We start from the raw sequence: 18459 nt of genomic DNA, 5'->3' as shown, positions 1-18459 counted from the left end.
ATATAATTTTCAAAATTTTTCTTGGGGCCAGTGCTGTGGCACAGCAGGTTAATCCTCTGCTTGTGGCACCAGCATCCCATATGGGTGCCAGTTCTAGTCCTGGCCACTCCTCTTCCCATCCAGCTCTTTGCTGATGTACTGGGAAACAGTGGAGGATGGCCTAGGTCCTTGGGAACCTGCACCCACGTTGGAGAACCGGAGGAGGCTCTTGGCTCCTGATTTTGGATCAGCCCAGTTCTGGCTATCCCTGCCATTTGGAGAGTAAACCAATGGATGGAAGACGTTTCTCTCTGTCTCTCCCTCTCACTGTCTGTAACTCTACCTGTCAAATAAATAAAATAAAATCTTAAAAAAATTTTCTTGACTTTTAGTTTTATTGCACTATAGCCTGAAAAGATACCATCATGATTTCTCTTTTTTTATTTGCTAAGAATTGTTTTTTGACCTATTACATGATCTATCCTGAAGAATGTTCCATGTGATGTTAAGAAGGATGTACATTCTGTAAAGGTTGGATAAAATGTTTTACGGATGTATGATAGGCCCAATTTGATGTAGGGAACAATTTAACTCTACTGTTTCTTTGTTGATTTTCACTCCAGATGATCTTTCCATGTCTGAAAGTGGGGTATAAAACTTTTCTGGTATTGTAGACAAGAGTATAGTTCCCTTTACGTCTGTCAATATCTGCTTTATGTATTTGGATACTGTAAAATTGGCTGCATCTGTTTTTACAGTTTCATCTTCTCTTGCTGGATTTAAAATTTTATAATTACAAAATAACCTTTCTCCATTTTTACTGTTTTTAATTATAATCAATTTTATCTAAGCATAGCTGTTTTTTTCTAAGTGTAATTTTCATGGAATATCTTATTCAATACTTTCCCATTCAGTCTATGCATTCCCTTAGAAATGAAATGAGTTTTCTGTATCAGCATATAGTGGTGTCTTATTTTTTCTTTTTAATCCATTCAAACATAATACATATTTTAATTGTATAAATTAATCCACATACTTTCATGTAAATATTGATATTTTCACTACTTCCATTTTATACCTTTCTCTAGTTTTATTCTAGCTCCTTCTTTTCTCCTTCTCTTACAAAATATTTTTGTAGTTAAAAAATTTACTTTAATTGTGTGTTTTGATTACACGCTTTTTTTATTTTTTGGTAAAAAAGCTATTGTAGATATTTGCTTTAACTTACCATAAGGCTTACAGAAACATCCTTTATATTTAATAAGGTAGTTTGAAATAATAGAAATACTACATTGCTTCTAAAGATAGGAAAATAAACAAAAAGAGATAAATAATAATAAAGAACACTGTACTTACATTCAATTCCTTCCCATATTTCAAATTTTCAATATTTCATGTTACTTCCTTCTAAATACTGTGTCTCAATCACTTGATATACTTTTTATTATTCTTAGTTGTTTTGGTTTTAATTTTCATAATCTTGTAAATTTCACTTAGTGTCCTTTTTTACATTTATTTATTATATTTGAAGGGCAGAGTTATAGAAATTGATGGAAAGATCTTCTATCTGCTCTTTACTCCCCAAATGACCACAATAACAAGAGCAGCAGGGCCAGCCTGATGCTTCTTCAGGGTCTCCCACATGGATCATCAAGCGATTGGGCCACCTTCTGCTGCATTCCCAGGTGCATTAGCAGGTAGATGGATCAGTAGTGGAGCAACTGGGACTTGAATCGGCGCCCATATGGGATGCTGGCACTGCAGGTGGTGGCTTGATCTGCATTGCCACAGTGCTGACGTCTGCTTAGAGTTTTTTTTTTTTTTTAATTATTTTCCCCCCACAGGTAATTTTTATTTATTGCCTGAATTTTAACATGAATTTTTTTTTAACTTTTATTTAGTAAATATAAATTTCCAAAGTAAGCTTATGGATTACAATGCCTTTCCCCCCCAATAACTTCCCTCCCACCCACAACCCTCCCCTCTCTCACTCCCTCTCCCATTCCATTCACATCAAGATTCATTTTCAATTATCTTTATATACAGAAGATCAATTTAGCATATATTAAGTAAAGATCTCAACAGTTCGTATCCACACAGAAACAAAATTACTTATGTATTTCATCAAGTCTCTCTAGATTACACAAGCATTTCTCTGTGTTCTCTCAAAGTTTGTGGGGTATAAAATTTGTGGGGTATAAAAGTTTTTTAACATTATTCTGGAAAAGACTATAATAATTTGTGGAAATTTCTTAGTCATTTTGTTTGTGTGAGTATTTTAATATTTTTTTCTTTTTCCATATATTTTAAAGGCAGAGTTAAACACACACACACACACACACATGCACATGCGTGCACACACACACACAGAAAGAGGGAAAGAGAGAGAAAGATACAGAGAGAAAGATTTTTCCACTCATTGCTCCCAAAATAGCAGCAATGGCCAGGGCTGGGCCAGACCAAAGCCAGGGGTGTAACTCCATCTGAACCCAAATATGTGGGGTTTCCTAATCCCATTAGCAGGGACCTGGAATGGAATTGGAGCAGACGAGGTCTGGAAAGAAGGCTCATATGAGATGCTAACATTGCAGCTCGTGTCTTAAGCAGTTGTGCTATAATGCGGGCTCCAAAGTACTCACTTTTATATCTTAATCTTCATTTTAGCTCTTATATGGTTAGTTTCTGACACCTTATTTTATTCATTAGGCTAGATCATGTTTCTCTGGCAGTGCTTTTTTTTGTTATTATATAACGTCTTTGCACTGAAAGTAATCTTCATTTAGTCTGTCCTTCCAGAAATTCAAAGGGGTCTGTTTATTTTCTCTGAGCCTGTGAACACCTCTACTAGTTTATCAGTGCTGACGCCCTAAAAGAACTTTTGCAGCACATATGCTCTTGGTGCGTTTTCACTTTAGTCCTAAATTGTGTCCCAAATAGAGCTATGTCCCAAATTTAAAGTTGGTATTCTGTTCAGAATGAATTGGTGGAGTATCAAAAAAGACAAAATAAGTCACTACAAATCTCTTCCTGGCACTGGGAAAAACAGGTGGCCTAATTCTGTAACCACCCATGGCTTGATGGTAAATCATAACCTTCAGCCCACAGTTCCTCATTTCCAGTGCATCCTGGGTGTAGGACTGAAGCTACAGTTCTATGGTCTGTCTAAGGCTGAGGTCAACTCACAGTCCGAGGCCATTCCTATCAACCACTTGTGATGCTGGGATTGATGACTTGTCTGTTGAAGTTGTGGATCTACCCTTGGCCCTAGAGCAGGTCCCAGATATCGATCTTCAGGCACTAGTCTAGGGACAATAACCATTGGGTTCTGCTCAATATTGTTTTACCCAACTTACAGAGTCCTAGTACAGCTCTGTGGTTTCTTGCTGTTTGCCCAAGGTTTGCATGACAGAGACAGCCCGTCAGCTGCAAAAGCAGGGAATACTGGGTCCCAGTGGGTCTCACAGCCATCATGCCCTTTGAAATATCAAGAGTGTATGCAAGGTCCATGTGATACTAAAAGTGACCCATGCTGAAGCAAGTTCAACCAATAAGAGTTTAGGTCTCCACTTGTGCTATGTTATGTCTGTAAGGTTGGCCTGAGAATGTTAGCCTGGTGATAGATGCTTCTGCACTTGGTTAGTTACTAGGTCTCATGGTACCAGACCTGACTCTGAGATCCAAGGAAGGCACCTAAACTAACTCTCTGACTCTACTCCCCTCAATAAAGGAGTTTTTCTCTGCTGTCTACCAATGATTGGAGCAGTAGTGGTTTAGGAGATGCCTTGGCTATCTGACTAGAGAGGGTCCAAATGCTCAGCCTGAAGGTATGGACCTGGGAGCAGGGACTGTGGCACCTTGTGCAACTCTAAATTTTGTCACAGTAGACCTGACACTGGCATTCAGATCTACAGACTGAACTTAATTCCATCTCCCTCTTCCTACCATGAGGCAAAGCAACTCTGTCCACATTGTGTTACAGTGGGGCTGCAGAAGCGATAATGCAGGCAACTCTTTGTTTCCTCCTTTGTTCAATGCAACTTTTCTTATTATAATAAAAAAAGACACTATGGTCCCTCACCTATTTTCCGTAGCTCTAGTGAATGTCATTTGGTGCACGGATAGCTGTTTAAATGGCACCTCTGTGGGGAGATGGTTGTCGGAAATTCTTACTCTATCACCATCTTGCTTTACCTCCTTGGGATAGCATGATCTTATCTTCTTCACTGGCTTATGATTACTTTGAAAAGTAGAGTACAGTGGAAGTGATTTTTGAGGCCAAAACATAAACACATTAAAATTTCCACGTTCATGGAACACTTGCTCTTGGAAAATATCCATAAAAGTGATATTATTATATGAAAGCGTTACTTGCATTTCCGTGTTTATAGCATTCAATTCACAATATATTCTATACATGAAGATATAGAATCAATCTCAATGTTCATCAACTCATAACCGGATAAAGAAAATGTATAGATGAATGATGAAATATTACTGAGCCATAATAAGTGAAATCGTGACATTTGCAAAAAAAAAAAAAAAAAAAAAAAAAAAAGGATGCAACTGGAGATCACTATGCAAGTGAAATAAGCCAGACCAAAAAAGAAAAATATCATGGTTTCTCTTATTTGTGGTTGTTGATAAATATAGATATACTACTATAGTTTTATTGATATGAGTGAAATCAAAATCTTTCATTTGATTATAGGCTCTTCCCTATATTCCTTTTGAATTATTGTCTTTTTACTTGTTAAACTCTATTTTAGTGGGCCATTGAGTCTTTTCCTATATTGTAAATTAAAAAAATAGGCCGGCGCCGTGGCTCACTGGGCTAATCCTCCGCCTTGAGGCACCGGCACACGGGGTTCTAGTATTGGTCAGGGCGCCGGATTCTGTCCCGGTCGCCGCTCTTCCAGGCCAGCTCTCTGCTGTGGCCGGGGAGTGCAGTGGGGGATGGCCCAAGTACTTGGGCCCTGCACCCGCATGGGAGACCAGGATAAGTACCTGGCTCCTGCTATCGGATCAGCGTGGTGCGCTGGCCACGGCGGCCATTGGAGGGTGAACCAACAGCAAGGAAAGACCTTTCTCTCTGTCTCTCTCTATCACTGTCCACTCTGCCTGTCAAAAAATTCAAAAAAAAAAAAAAGAACAAAAAGAGTAAATTAAAAATATAAAAGGAAGAAAAAAAGAAAAAGAAAAATGAATGATTTTTTTTTTTTTTTTGACAGGCAGAGTGGACAGTGAGAGAGAGAGAGAAAGGTCTTCCTTTGCCGTTGGTTCACCCTCCAGCCGCACCACGCTGATCTGAAGGCAGGAGCCAGGTGCTTCTCCTGGTCTCCCATGGGGTGCAGGGCCCAAGCACTTGGGCCATCCTCCACTGCACTCCCTGGCCATAGCAGAGAGCTGGCCTGGAAGAGGGGCAACCGGGACAGAATCTGGCGCCCCACCGGGACTAGAACCTGGTGGCCGGCGCCGCAGGCGGAGGATTAGCCTGTTGAGCCGCGCCGCCGGCCCGATGAATGATCTTTCTTAAAAACAATATTTAGTTAGATATATTCATACTAAATTTAGTAATATTCTAAATATAAATATTGGAAATAGAATAAGTGTTTGAGTTTCATGTTGGTATCCATAGAGCATTGCATAAAGAAAAGTTGATCACGTCAAAACACTGAAGGGATTCTCAAACATGTTACAGCTTAGCATCCCTTGTACAGTTTGAATAAATAACTGCTTGTGAGACCATTTCGTTATTTTGTCCAGTTAATCTTGTGTGTGATTTGAGTATGCTCTTTCTAAAAAAATGCTTCAAAGTGATACTATTAAGTAACCAGAAAGGACAATCACTAACCTAGAGTCCCAGGATGTCAGGGAAATTAAAATGAAAGGGATTTGTCATCACACTCACTATAGTATTGGTAATTTCAAAGCAAAAGCATGAAATTTCCAAATGAAAGTAGTCAAATATCTGAAATCTACCTGCTCATACTGATCGCCATAGTGGTTCATTAAATACAGTGTGTTCATTTCTGGTTCAGAACTTCCTGTTATCTTGAACGATTTAGCTTAGAAAGGAAACATACAGTTAATACGTTATCATTGTAGATTGGAACAGTTTAACTGAATAGATTTTTTTGCATGTCTACTATTCTTAGTTAAAATGTGATAATCTTGGACATGAAAGATGTGCTCAGTTGAAATTATATTCTAAAATATTAGATAAATATGCTTGCATAATTTGTTACCTAAAATTAATGTTATTTTTTAAAGATTTATTCATTTACTTGAAAGTCAGAGTTATACAGAGCGAGAAGGAGAGGCACAGAGAGAGGGATGTCTTCCATCCCATGGTTCACTCCCCAGATGGCCACATAGGCCAGAGCTGCGCCAATCCGAAGCCAGGGGCCAGAAGCTTCTTCCTGGTCTCCCACGCAGGTGCCCAAGGACTTGGGCCAGCTTCTACTGCTTTCCCAGACCAGAGCAGAGAGCTGGATCAGAAGTGGAGCAGCCGGGACTTGAACTGGCACCCATACGGGATGTGGGCGCTGTAGAAAGCGGCTTTACCCCCACTATGCCACAGCACCGGTCCCAATTATTGCTATATTTACAACACATTTAATTGAATTTACAACATATTTAAATGCTAAAAACTATAAAGAACTAATAAAGCATGTAGAGTAAAATCAATATGATTTAATCATATTGCTCATCGGTTTTTCATTTTGTTTAAAATTGTATTATTCTACTGTAGAGTTTATTAAAACATGAACATTCACAATATATTAGGTCTTAATATTCAGAAGAGTGTTCTTTTGTACATGATTTATCTAACTGGCTAATAATATTAATTCTGTCTACATTGGCTTTGCCAAGGATTTGAAAAGGAATACTGTACAAATGCTTTTCTAAAATGGCCTGCAAATGTATCATTGAACGAATAATTCTATGTATCTAATGATGTCGTACATAAGGGAAAAAGAGAATCACATTCTAAATACCATCTTGCTGCATAAGCTTAAATGATGAGCAATAATACCTGTGTAGTATCATGTGATGAAATGAAAATAATGAGATATTCTGTAGAAATACTGACTTGATTGTTGTTTTTAGATCTTATTTATGCTCCTGTGGAATTGTGGTCTTTCTTCTTTTATTTATTGAATAGTATTATTGTGGTGCATGAAGCCTGTGAAAATATAGTGTATTTAAATATGTTTTTGCAAAAAAAAAAAGGAATGAAGTAGGGAGTTTGAGGGAGGGAGAGTGAAGGAATGGAAATATAGTTATCTTCTTAGAATTGTACACATGAAATGCATGAAATTTGTTCTCTTATTAAAAAAGAACCTAAGCCAAATCAAACCAAACAAAAATACTGTAGACTATAGAATATAGAATAATATATTTCTTTAAACTTAGCTTCAAAATTAAGGTGAAACTTTCTTGGAAGAAAAACTATCATCTGCATGTATTTACAAATCCTATAGCATATATTAAAGATAGTGTTTTGTTCAATAAATTTTATGGAAAAATGGTTCAAACAATGAGCTACAGAATATGTGAAAATAGATTAATGTAAATAGAAGGAAGTTCAGACGTATTTGTTTTTTTAACTATTGTTAAATATTATTAATATATATATAAACACAATGAGCAATTAAAAGTACCTTATGTGTATTAGTTTATTTCACCATCACCAAAAACAATGAAATAGATGCTCTGATGATTAAATTATGCATTTCATATTATTACCAAATGGCTGATATTGTCTCAATGTTTCTAGTATATATTTTATTTCCTGCTGAATTTACTAGGCTACGCTTTTTAAAAAGATTTACTTATTTGGAAGGCAGAATGCCAGGGAGAGTGGGATAGACAGGGAGAAAGGTTCTATTGGTTCAATTCCCAAACAGCTACAGCATCCAGGTGTGAGCTAATCTGAAGCTTGGAGGAAGAATTCATTAGGTTTTTCCACCTGGGTGACAGTGGTTCAAGTACTCTGCTTATCTACTGCTGCTTTCTCAAGTGCATTAGCAGGAAGCTGATTCTGAAGCAAAACATCCTACAGACTTACTTTTTAGGGTACAGTTTAAAAACTTGCCATAGGACCCCAAATCCCTTTAAGCTGGATGGTAAAAATATCATCTTAAGTGTTAAAGTGATCATATGGATAGGGTTAAGTGTCTGGAGATAATAATACATAAAATTAAAAAGGAATCAATGCTCCAACATGGGAAGCAGCCCACAAAACAGACTCACAGAATGACAATCACTTTAAGTAGCATTCTATTTTTATTCCCTCCTGTCTTTCTCTAAACCACTTTTTCAAAGTATAAAAAAATCCATTTGCATTCTTCTCATTTTGTATTTATTCTTAAAATTATATATACATATTATATATACATAAGGGCCGGCGCTGTGGCATAGTGGGGGTAAAGCCGCTTTCTACAGCGCCCACATCCCATACGGGTGCCAGTTCAAGTCCCGGCTGCTCCACTTCTGATCCAGCTCTCTGCTCTGGTCTGGGAAAGCAGTAGAAGCCGGCCCAAGTCCTTGGACCCCTGCACCTGCGTGGGAGACCAGGAAGAAGCTTCTGGCCCCTGGCTTCGGATTGGCGCAGCTCTGGCCTATGTGGCCATCTGGGGAGTGAACCAGCAGATAGAAAACTTTTCTCTTCTCTCGCTCTTTTTCTTCCTCTGCCTCCCTGAAACTATGCTTTTCAAATAAATATAATAAATCTTCAAAAATTACATATACATATGCATATATGTCTTTATCATTTATATTACATTTTGATTTTTCTTTAGAAAGAAGGGTACCTAGAAATAGAATATCCTGGATCTTTTATTGTTTTGCTTTTCATGTAATAATAGCATATTTGGAGCGTAAATGAATCAATTAAATATTATGCTCTTTGTATTTGACTTCTGTGACTTTTCATCCTCTTTTACTTAGCCTCTGTTTGATTAGTTGTTTTAACACAGAGTATTTCCTCTTACTTCCTTTGCATTTATTCCTGCGGACTTTCACTCTTGTAATGGTAACCCCTGGAGATTATATTATGAAATTTCTATTAATATGAAAATTTAAAACAGTGTTTTTACAATTTTCTGTATAAGGAATTCTACAAATACTTTAAATGTATCATATTCTCCTTTCCTGACATATGTGATTCTTATGCATGTTAGCTGCGTCCCTGTAAACGTCACACTTTAGTTTATACTGTCAATAATATGTGATAAAATTGGATTATATGAAGATTTTCCATTGCTTGTCCTTTGTTCTTCACCTTTAAACTGCCTTCCAAATTGCATTTCCTTCTGATTGAAGAATATATACTTTTACATTAGTTTTAGAGCAAGTCTGTGAATTTTCTCCATTTTTATCGCTTGAAAAATATATATTTCACTTTCAATGTCTGCAAAGTTGTTTTGTGTAAGCCTTGGTAATGTCAATCTGTAGTAGTCTGCTTTCCCTGATTTCTTTGAGAAGATGATTGTCACAGTTTTGCTCCTTTGAAGGTCTCCCAGAGCCCATCACCAACAGCACCCTCCTTTTGTTGTTGTCCTTGTGTTTGGTTTCCAGTAATTGTCCTATAACACTTTGGGGTGTCATTGTTTTAAACCATGGTATGTAAAGTTCTCAGATGTTTTGGACTTTGTGATTGGAAGATTTCAAAATTATTTTTGAAAATTCACAGCTATTATTCTCTTTAAATATAGCTTCTGCCTATCTCTGTTCTCCTGGTCATCTAGAATGCAGAGTTGACATGACATAGACATTTTTACCTCTTTGATAGCTGTCCTATGTTTTTTCCTGCGTTCTCCTTTTGTTTATTCTCTTGTAAATGTGAATTGTTTCTTCAGCTCCTTCTTTAATTTCATTACTTTGTATACAGTGGTATCTATGCTCCTTGCTAATTTGGTAAACCCAAATTTTAATCTCTATAATTTCCCTTTTTAAAATATGTAGTTTTGCTATCAAAATTCTCGTGTTCTTTTTTTTTATTCGTAAAAATAATAAGCGTAGTTATTTTAAAGCCTATGTCCTTTTTTCCTCATGCATTAGTTAAGCTGTTTGTATCAGTTCAGTTGATTTAGAGGAGGCTGCAAACTGAACAGCCAGCAGCAACAAATAAATAGAAGAGGAGGATTTTTATGCAAAAGGAAGGGCAGTAGTATGGTAACTGTAGGTGAAAATTAAGCCAAATTTCTAAATGACACTTGAGCCAAAGAAGATGTCTTGAGCAAATCTTTCTAAAAGTTTGAACTGCTTGGAATTGATGATGTGATTGAAATTTTGAGACACAGTGAAAAGAATGCTGTGAAAGAAATTATAGCACTGAATGAATCCTTAAGAAACGAAGAAAGATCTAAAGTCGAATATACAAAGCTTCAATATTTAGAAATTATAGAAGGAAGAAATAACATCAAAGCAAAGCAAATAGAAGAAAAAGTAAACTAGAAATCAATTAAATCAAAAATAGGGAGACAATGAACAAATATATATATATTGTTTTATATATATATATATATATATTCACCAACTAAAAATAAAGTTGATGAACTTCTACCTGGGTTACATGAGAGAAAGTTAAAAGATACAAATTACCAATATCAGAAACATAAAGGTTACATCAATATTAGTCATCATTTCTGAAATGTAGTCATTAAAAATTAATAAAGGAATATGACAAGAAAATCTAACCATGAATTTAATAACTTTTGTGAGTTAAAACAATTTCTTGAAAGATAAAAACTGTCAATACTTCCACAATGAGAAATAATATGAATAACACTACATCTCTTAACAAAACTGAATCAATAATTAATACCATTTTACAGGGGCCGACACTATGGTGCAGCACCATAAACCCATATGGGTTCCGGTTTGAGATTCGGCTTCTCCTCTTGGGATCAAGCTCTCTGCTATGGCCTGAGAAAGCCGTGGAAGATGCCCAAGTGCTTGGGCCCCTATACTCTAAGAAGCTCCTAGCTCCTGGCTTTAGATAGGGCCAGCTCTGGCAGTTGCAGCCATTTTGGGAGTGAGCCAATACATAGAAGACCTTTTTCTCTATTTCTCCCTCTCACTGTCTGTAACTGTACTTCTCAAAATAAATAAAATCTTTAAAAAAATTTACAAAAGAAATTACCGAGCTCACATGAGTTTACCAGTAAGCAAAAGAAAACTTTCTGATGAGTCAAAGGTTTTATTAATTCATCAGTTAGTAAGGCAAAAGGTGAGATAGTACAACCAGCTCAAAGGAGAATTTTAAAAACATACACATACTAATAAGTCATCATGGAAATGACATGAATTTACGAAACATTAGTCAATATTCACAGAAAAAGCATATATCTCCACTGTATGCCATTTGCCTTTTCTTGGAAAAAGAATAATTTTCTTTACTCTTGATATTATATCTTCTTACTTTATAAAATTATTATGATGCTTAGGGTTATAGTTTACAAATAATGTTAAATCAGTGAGTGCAAATTCCTTAGTATACTGAGACATCTTTCAGCTAGGTCTCAGATTCAAATCAATTGCTGGTAACACTTATTCTTTCCCTCACAATTACTTTCTTATTTTATTTCCACATACACCAACCATACATAATTTCTTATATTAATTCCTTCTGATTGGTATACAAGAATAAATAGTCTTTGTATCCTTATTATGAATCACTAAACAAACAGTGTCATAGACAATGATCATATATTTATAGCACAATAACACAATTATGTTGAACTACATAATTATCTAATATTTTCTAATTTGCTTACATACTCATCATAAATGATTTCATTTATTCCTAGAGGTTTTTTAAGGCTTATTTTTTTATTTTTTAAGAAATTTATTAACACATTAGATTCTCAGTGTCACAGAAAATTCATAATAATTGCTACAACACAAGTCTCATCAATTTTCATGTTAATGCCATGTTAGTGCAAAGAGAACAGATTTAATGTAGTTAATAGATACATTTCTAAGAATATATTAAGCCTTCCCATCCTTTCACTCTCTCTCCTTCCTTTCTTTCTTGCCTCTACCCTTTGGCTTTGCTTACTTTCTATATTTGAGATAGCATATTTTTAAATTTATACTATATTGAAAGGCTTACTACAATACTAAATAAAGAGTTCAACAAGTAAAAAGTAAAAATACCAGCATTCAGCAAAAATATAGGCAAAGGCTATAAACAGTAATCAAATGAAAAGATGACCATTTCATTCATTTACAGTAAATTTTAAAATAAATCAGATCATTAAAACTATAAAAGCATGTCATTTTTAACCACTGTTTGACAAAAATATAGAACAAAGTTTGATAAAACTATATCGCCAGCAATTCTGAAACACACAGACATTTGTTTCTTCTTATTATTTCTTTTTTCTTTTTTTTTTTTTTTTTGAATTTTGGTTTCCACATATAAGGGAGAACTTTGAAAAATACACCTGTCAATAATTTTAAAAAGAGATTACATTCATTATCCAAATGTCCTCCAAAGATTAGAAGAAGAAGAAACGATTCCTAGTCCATTCTATGAAGGAAGTGATGTTCTGGACAGGATCCGGTATGTGTTAAGAATAGAAAAGCTTCAGATCAGTATCGCTCTTAAGAATAGGTTCTCTGCGAGTGAGATCCCAGTGGAAAGAACGGGTCATCAAAGAAGGAGGTATCTTTCTCTGAAGGGAGGAGAGAACTCCACTTTGGCTATGATGCTGTCTGAATAAGATCGAAGTCGGCAAACTCAAAAGGCTTCCATAGGCTTGGCAACTCATTTCTAGAGCCTAGGGAGATTACTGATGCCATAAACAAGAGTGTCAAATTGTTAAGTCAACAACAGGAGTCACTGTGTACTTACTTCTCATGTGGGATCTGTCCTTAATGTGTCGTCCAATGTGAAGTGATGCTATAACTAGTACTGAAACAGTATTTTACACTTTGTGTTTCTGTGTAGGTGCAAACTGATGAAATCTTTACTTAATATATACTAAATAGATCTTCTGTATATAAAGATAATTGAAAATGAATCTTGATGTGAATGGGATGGGAGAGGGAGCGGGAGATGGGACGGGTGCGAGTGGGAGGGAAATTATGGGGGGGAAGCCATTGTAATCCATAAACTGTACTTTGGCAATTTATATTTACTAAATAAAAGTTTAAAAAAAATTTTCAAAAAAAAAAAAAAAAAAAGAATGGTTTCAAAAATGGCCACGCTGTGGCTCACTAGGCTAATTCTCCACCTGCGGCGCTGGTACTGCGGGTTTTAGTCCCGGTTGGGGCGCCAGTTCTGTCTCGCTTGCTCCTGTTCCAGGCCAGCTCTCTGCTGTGGCCCGGGAGTACAGTGGAGAATGGCCCAAGTGCTTGGGCCCTGTACCCACATGGGAGACCAGGAGGAAGCACCTGGCTCTTGGCTTTGGATCGGTGCAGCGCGCTGGAAGGAAAATCTTTTGTCTCTCTCTCTCTCACTGTTTAACTTGGCCTGTCAAAAAAAATAGTTTCAAAAAAACAAAATATTAGCAAATTGAACCCAATGTACAAAAATTGTCAAATACAGACTACGTCTTCCAAACTCAAAATTATTTTTGGCTCTCAAAACCAATTTTTCCCTTGAGGTAAACATATGTTTGCCTAAAGTAATGCTATGGGGTGAGAAAAAAAAATGAAGCTGACAAATAAAATAAAAAGTAAAGCATTTGATGAAGTTTAGGATAAGATATATATGCAATTTTTATTAAGACTTTGTAAAGAAATTAAATAAGTAGACTTATATCCTGCCAGTATAAAAGTCATCAAAAATTCTGCTTGGTTATGTAGTATTTTAGGGACAAAATCTATGAAGATAAATAATTACTAAACATTATTAAACACTAAAGACATCTGTTATTAATTAAATGGTATGCTTCAAATTTGGCAAAACTTTTTTGAAGCAGATACTGAGTAAAAGAAGTTTTTTTTTAATTATTATTTTCTTCACATGAGTTTAGTAAGGGCATTTCACTGTAACAAGAACTGAAATTTATTGAGCATCTATATTGGCCTTCTGAGATAAATCTGGTCATTTAAGCTTAGTCTCAAAGTTGATTAGATAATGTTATTCCAAATGCTATGAAAGTAAATAATGAGGATTTAGTGTATTTCCTGAAGCTACACAACCAAGCATATGGCAATGATATTACTTTAGGGCTAAAACATCAGATTTTAGTCTAGCTATGTTCAATAATGCAGATTTAGGAGATCATTCAATGTCAAAATTCAAAGTCTGGGATTTGTTTTGTTTGAGTCAGGAAAGTAAAATCAGAGATTTCAAAAAGCCAAGATGCCTGATATTTCTTAGTATGTCACTGTGGGTAGGCAACTTATTATGACAGCCTTTTAGCCTGAGTGTCGAGGCATGGATATCACTTTGTTCTGTTCAATGTTTTATCAGATGCGTTTCTGTGATGAACAGTTTTGGGAGATAGGTATGGAATCCTTCACTTGGGCAGATGGTAAGTTGTTGCCTAGTAAGATTAAGCTATTTCTTTCTAGTTAAAGAGTAGACATATCAAGGCACATTATCGGAATTCCTTAGTGCAGTTCCTTTTCTATAATGTAACCCAAAGTGTGTGTAGGAGTCACATGGATCTGACTGTATTACCTCTGAAAATTGAGGTTTGGGGATCTTGGAATGTTGTCTCCACCGTTAGACTTTGGCAAAGAGTCCACAAATCCTTGTACAGATATACATTTCCAGATAAGCCACATGGTCAAGACTTAACTGAAGCCTATCCAAGTTTTGGCACAGTGACTTGAGATATTCTTGGAATATAAGATCATGGGAAATTTGCTCCAAGTTGTTACTAGACCGTTTTTCATCTGCCTCCCCTGCACGACTGTGATGACATTTTTCCCAACCTCCCAGTTTCTGAGGAAGAATGAGGTTATCTGCCTCATCTCTTTCTGGCACAGCTACAGACTCCAAAATTATTTAGTCTTAGTATGGCAATACTTCCCCAGCAGCATGGTGTTCCAGCAAACCACAGTTTATTGCCACATCGCAGCTCCCTTTTGTTTCAGTTTTGTTCTGTAGAACAATTGGCATGAGAAGGCACTTATGCTTTCCTTGTTTATTGCCCTGTATCCATTGATCCAGTCTTAATCTATTTTTAAATATTCAATTATTTATTTGAATGTCAGAGTTACAGATAGAGAGGGAAAAAGAGAGGAGGGAGAGAGGAAGAGAGAGAGAGAGAAAGTGGGAGGGAGAGAGAGAGAATCTTCCATCCATCCCAGATGGGCATTTGCTCCCCAGATGGCCAAATGGCTAGAACTGGGCCAGGATGGATCTAGGAGTCAAGAGCTTCATCCGGGTCTCCCACAAGGATGACATGGATGCAAACACGTGGGCCATCTTCTGCTGTTTTTCCCAGGCCATCAGCAGGCAGTTGGATCATAAGTGGAGCAGCAGAGATCTGCAGGAACTGTTAATCATACGGCATGCCAGTGTAATGGGTGACAGCTTTACCTGCTACACCATGACTACAGTCTTAATCTAAAGTTTCTTAACCTTTTGTTTATTGTCCAAATCTGTCAGTCTTCCCTTGAAAAGGAATCAACGTGAAAAAATGATACCAAACACTGTTATTCTTGTGAATAATAACTATTCTTTGTCTTCGGTCCAGAAGAGTCAAATCTGTGGCAACATTCAGGAAACTGTGGCCATCACATTTGTTAGCTTGAAGGTAGTGTAAAATGTTAGCTCTTTCAGAATTCTTGAAATGACATTGGATATAATTTTGTCACCCCCAGATGGAGGATGAGGCAGTGAAAAGACTGTTCCAGCTGTGTCTACTATTGGAAGCTAAACTTTTTTGAAACACAGCAGACTAGATTAATATGAAGGCCTAATTTGAATTAGCAACATACTTAAAATATTGAGTAAAATTCATAAGTCATACCACAGTCTCCTTAATTATCTCTTGATCTGACATTTTAAAAATAAAGAAATCCTATTTTAATAAGATAAGTACTTAACTGTTTGTATGAATGTAATATAGAGGGGAAAATAAATAGGTTTTGTAGCATTTAAAAATACTTTGGTTTCTTTTCTCTGTTTAGGAAGTCATTATCTGTTGAAGTTGGGAACACTTAAACTGTTTTGGGACTGTAAAATACAGATGTTAAAAAAGTTATTAGTTTAAAAAATGATCCTTTTAGGAGTTGAATGTACTTCAGTGCTAATTATAACTTTTAATGATTGTAAAGTGTCCTGAGAGATTTTAATGAAGACTGCAAGACTACATTACCACTGTAAATTTCCCTTTTCCATACACAGTGTAAGGATAAGGAAAATATGTTTGAAAACCCAAAGGGCAGAGCTAATTGTATAAAGTTCACTAAATGCTAACAGTTTCTCTGTGACCCAGGAGTCATGTAAGGGAATTACAGACAAATGTTCTGAGAAATCTTTGGCAGTATTAGTTCTCTAGAGTTAAAAAAAAAAAAGATGGCCTGAGAAAAATTTAAACACTGATATTGCTTGCCTAGCCTATAATAGATGTTACTTAAGTCAAAAATACTGGGAAGACACACTATAATTTGCAATTCTATCAGGTTAACTTCCTGATTGTCTCTAATTGACTTGCTGAAATCGATGTGGTTTGCCAGAAATATACCTCTAAATTAAAATTGCTCCTAAATTCTGAAAATCCAGGGTCATTGGCACTGTAACTTATGAGTTACATAATTAGCATTCAAAGTAATGTTCTCCAAAAACCTTATATCTTATTTCTTATACTGGATTTGAAACACTGTTTCTGTATTGCTTTATATAATGGTTCATTTATACTTAATCATTTAACACTTCTTTCTCCAATCGTTTTCTCTCTTGTGGTTGCAGTAGTTCAAGAAGCTAAATTATACCATTTCTCTTAATTGTTGTCAGATGTGAGCATCATGTTACAGGTGGAGAATAAATTGTTTCTCCCTCTGCAAATAGGACAAGGCCATATTCAAGGTAGGTTATCTCTTCCAGCGAATTAAATGACTTCTTCAAATTAGAAAATTTATCTTCCAAACTGATCTCTTCAAATCAGTAGTGTATATTTCTTGCTACATTAAACCACTGATTTTCAAAAAAATTGAAATTGTTAACTTTTGTCTACTTGATGAAGGGAAGAGAGATAGAGATAGAGTTCACTCCTCATCACAGCCCATAACAGCCAGGGCTGGGCTAAGGCCAAAGCCAGAGGCCAGGAACTCCACTGGGGGCTCCTGAAAGGGTGGCAGGGGCCCAAGAAACTGATCCCTTATCTGATGCCTCTCAGTGTGCTGAATATAAAAGAGAGGTGGTGGCCAGTGATTTGGCATAGTGAGCAAAACCTCCACCTGTAGCCGCCAACATCCCTCATGGGTGCCGGTTCTGATTCAGCTCTCTGCTTATGGCCTGGGAAAGCAATGGAAGATGACCCAAGTACTTGGGCCCCTGAACCCACTTGAGAGACCCGGAAGAAGCTCCAGATTCTTGGCTTCAGCCTGGCCCAGCACAGGTTGTTTTAGCGATCTGAGGAGTGAAACCATAGATGGAAGAACTCTCTTTCTCTCTCTCTCTCTGTGATCAACATTTCAATTAATAATAAAATAAAATCTTCAAGAAAAGGAAAAAAAATAAAAGAAAGGTAAGTCTTGTTCCCACACACTTTGGGTATGGATGTGCGCATCTCCAGAGGTGGGTTAACCAACTGCACTGCAATGCCTGCTCCTTATCTTCATTTTTAAGCCTATGCCACAATATAGATAATATGGGGAGAAAATGAGTATGCAATATATATGCCAAATATTTGTATTGACAAATTCAATTTTTTATCTGAGAATTCTAGCAGAGATTACAGTCCAGATGGAATAATCAGGTATCCAGTAAAACCTCTGAAAAAAATGAATTTATAACTACCAAGGGCAAATGCAGTTTTTGCAAAAGTTTCAAGGTCTTTAGTCAAATTTCAATCAAAGCAATAAATTAGAATATATAAAGTAATAACATATCATTAGTTACAATTTAATGAGCATCCAGTTTCCAACAGCATTTCTAATGTCTATTCAATGATATCAGGATTCCAAGAAGTAGTCTAGATTCATGAATTAATGACAATACACAGTTTACACATTTCATATTCTATTATTCCTACATTAATAGAAAAGTATGAAAATAGAGATTTTTCTATTCTTTTTTTTTTTTTTTTGACAGGCCGAGTTAGACAGTGAGAGAGAGAGAGAGAGAGACAGAGAGAAAGGTCTTCCTTTTTCCATTGGTTCAACCCTCAAGTGGCCGCTATGGCCTGTGCGTTGTGGCTGGCGCTCTGTGCCGATCTGAAGCCAGGAGCCAGGTGCTTCCTCCTGATCTCCCATGTGGGTGCAGGGCCCAAGCACTTGGGCCATCCTCCATTGCACTCCGGGGCCACAGCAGAGAGGTGGCCTGGAAGAGGAGCACCTGGGACA

The sequence above is a fragment of the Oryctolagus cuniculus genome, chromosome 1 (assembly GCF_051225735.1).
Source record: "Oryctolagus cuniculus isolate XC-2025 breed Fujian yellow rabbit chromosome 1, ASM5122573v1, whole genome shotgun sequence".
Classification (NCBI taxonomy): Eukaryota; Metazoa; Chordata; class Mammalia; order Lagomorpha; family Leporidae; genus Oryctolagus; species Oryctolagus cuniculus.
The sequence above is the reverse complement of the archived record's forward strand: the minus strand, read 5'-3'. Positions refer to the sequence as shown.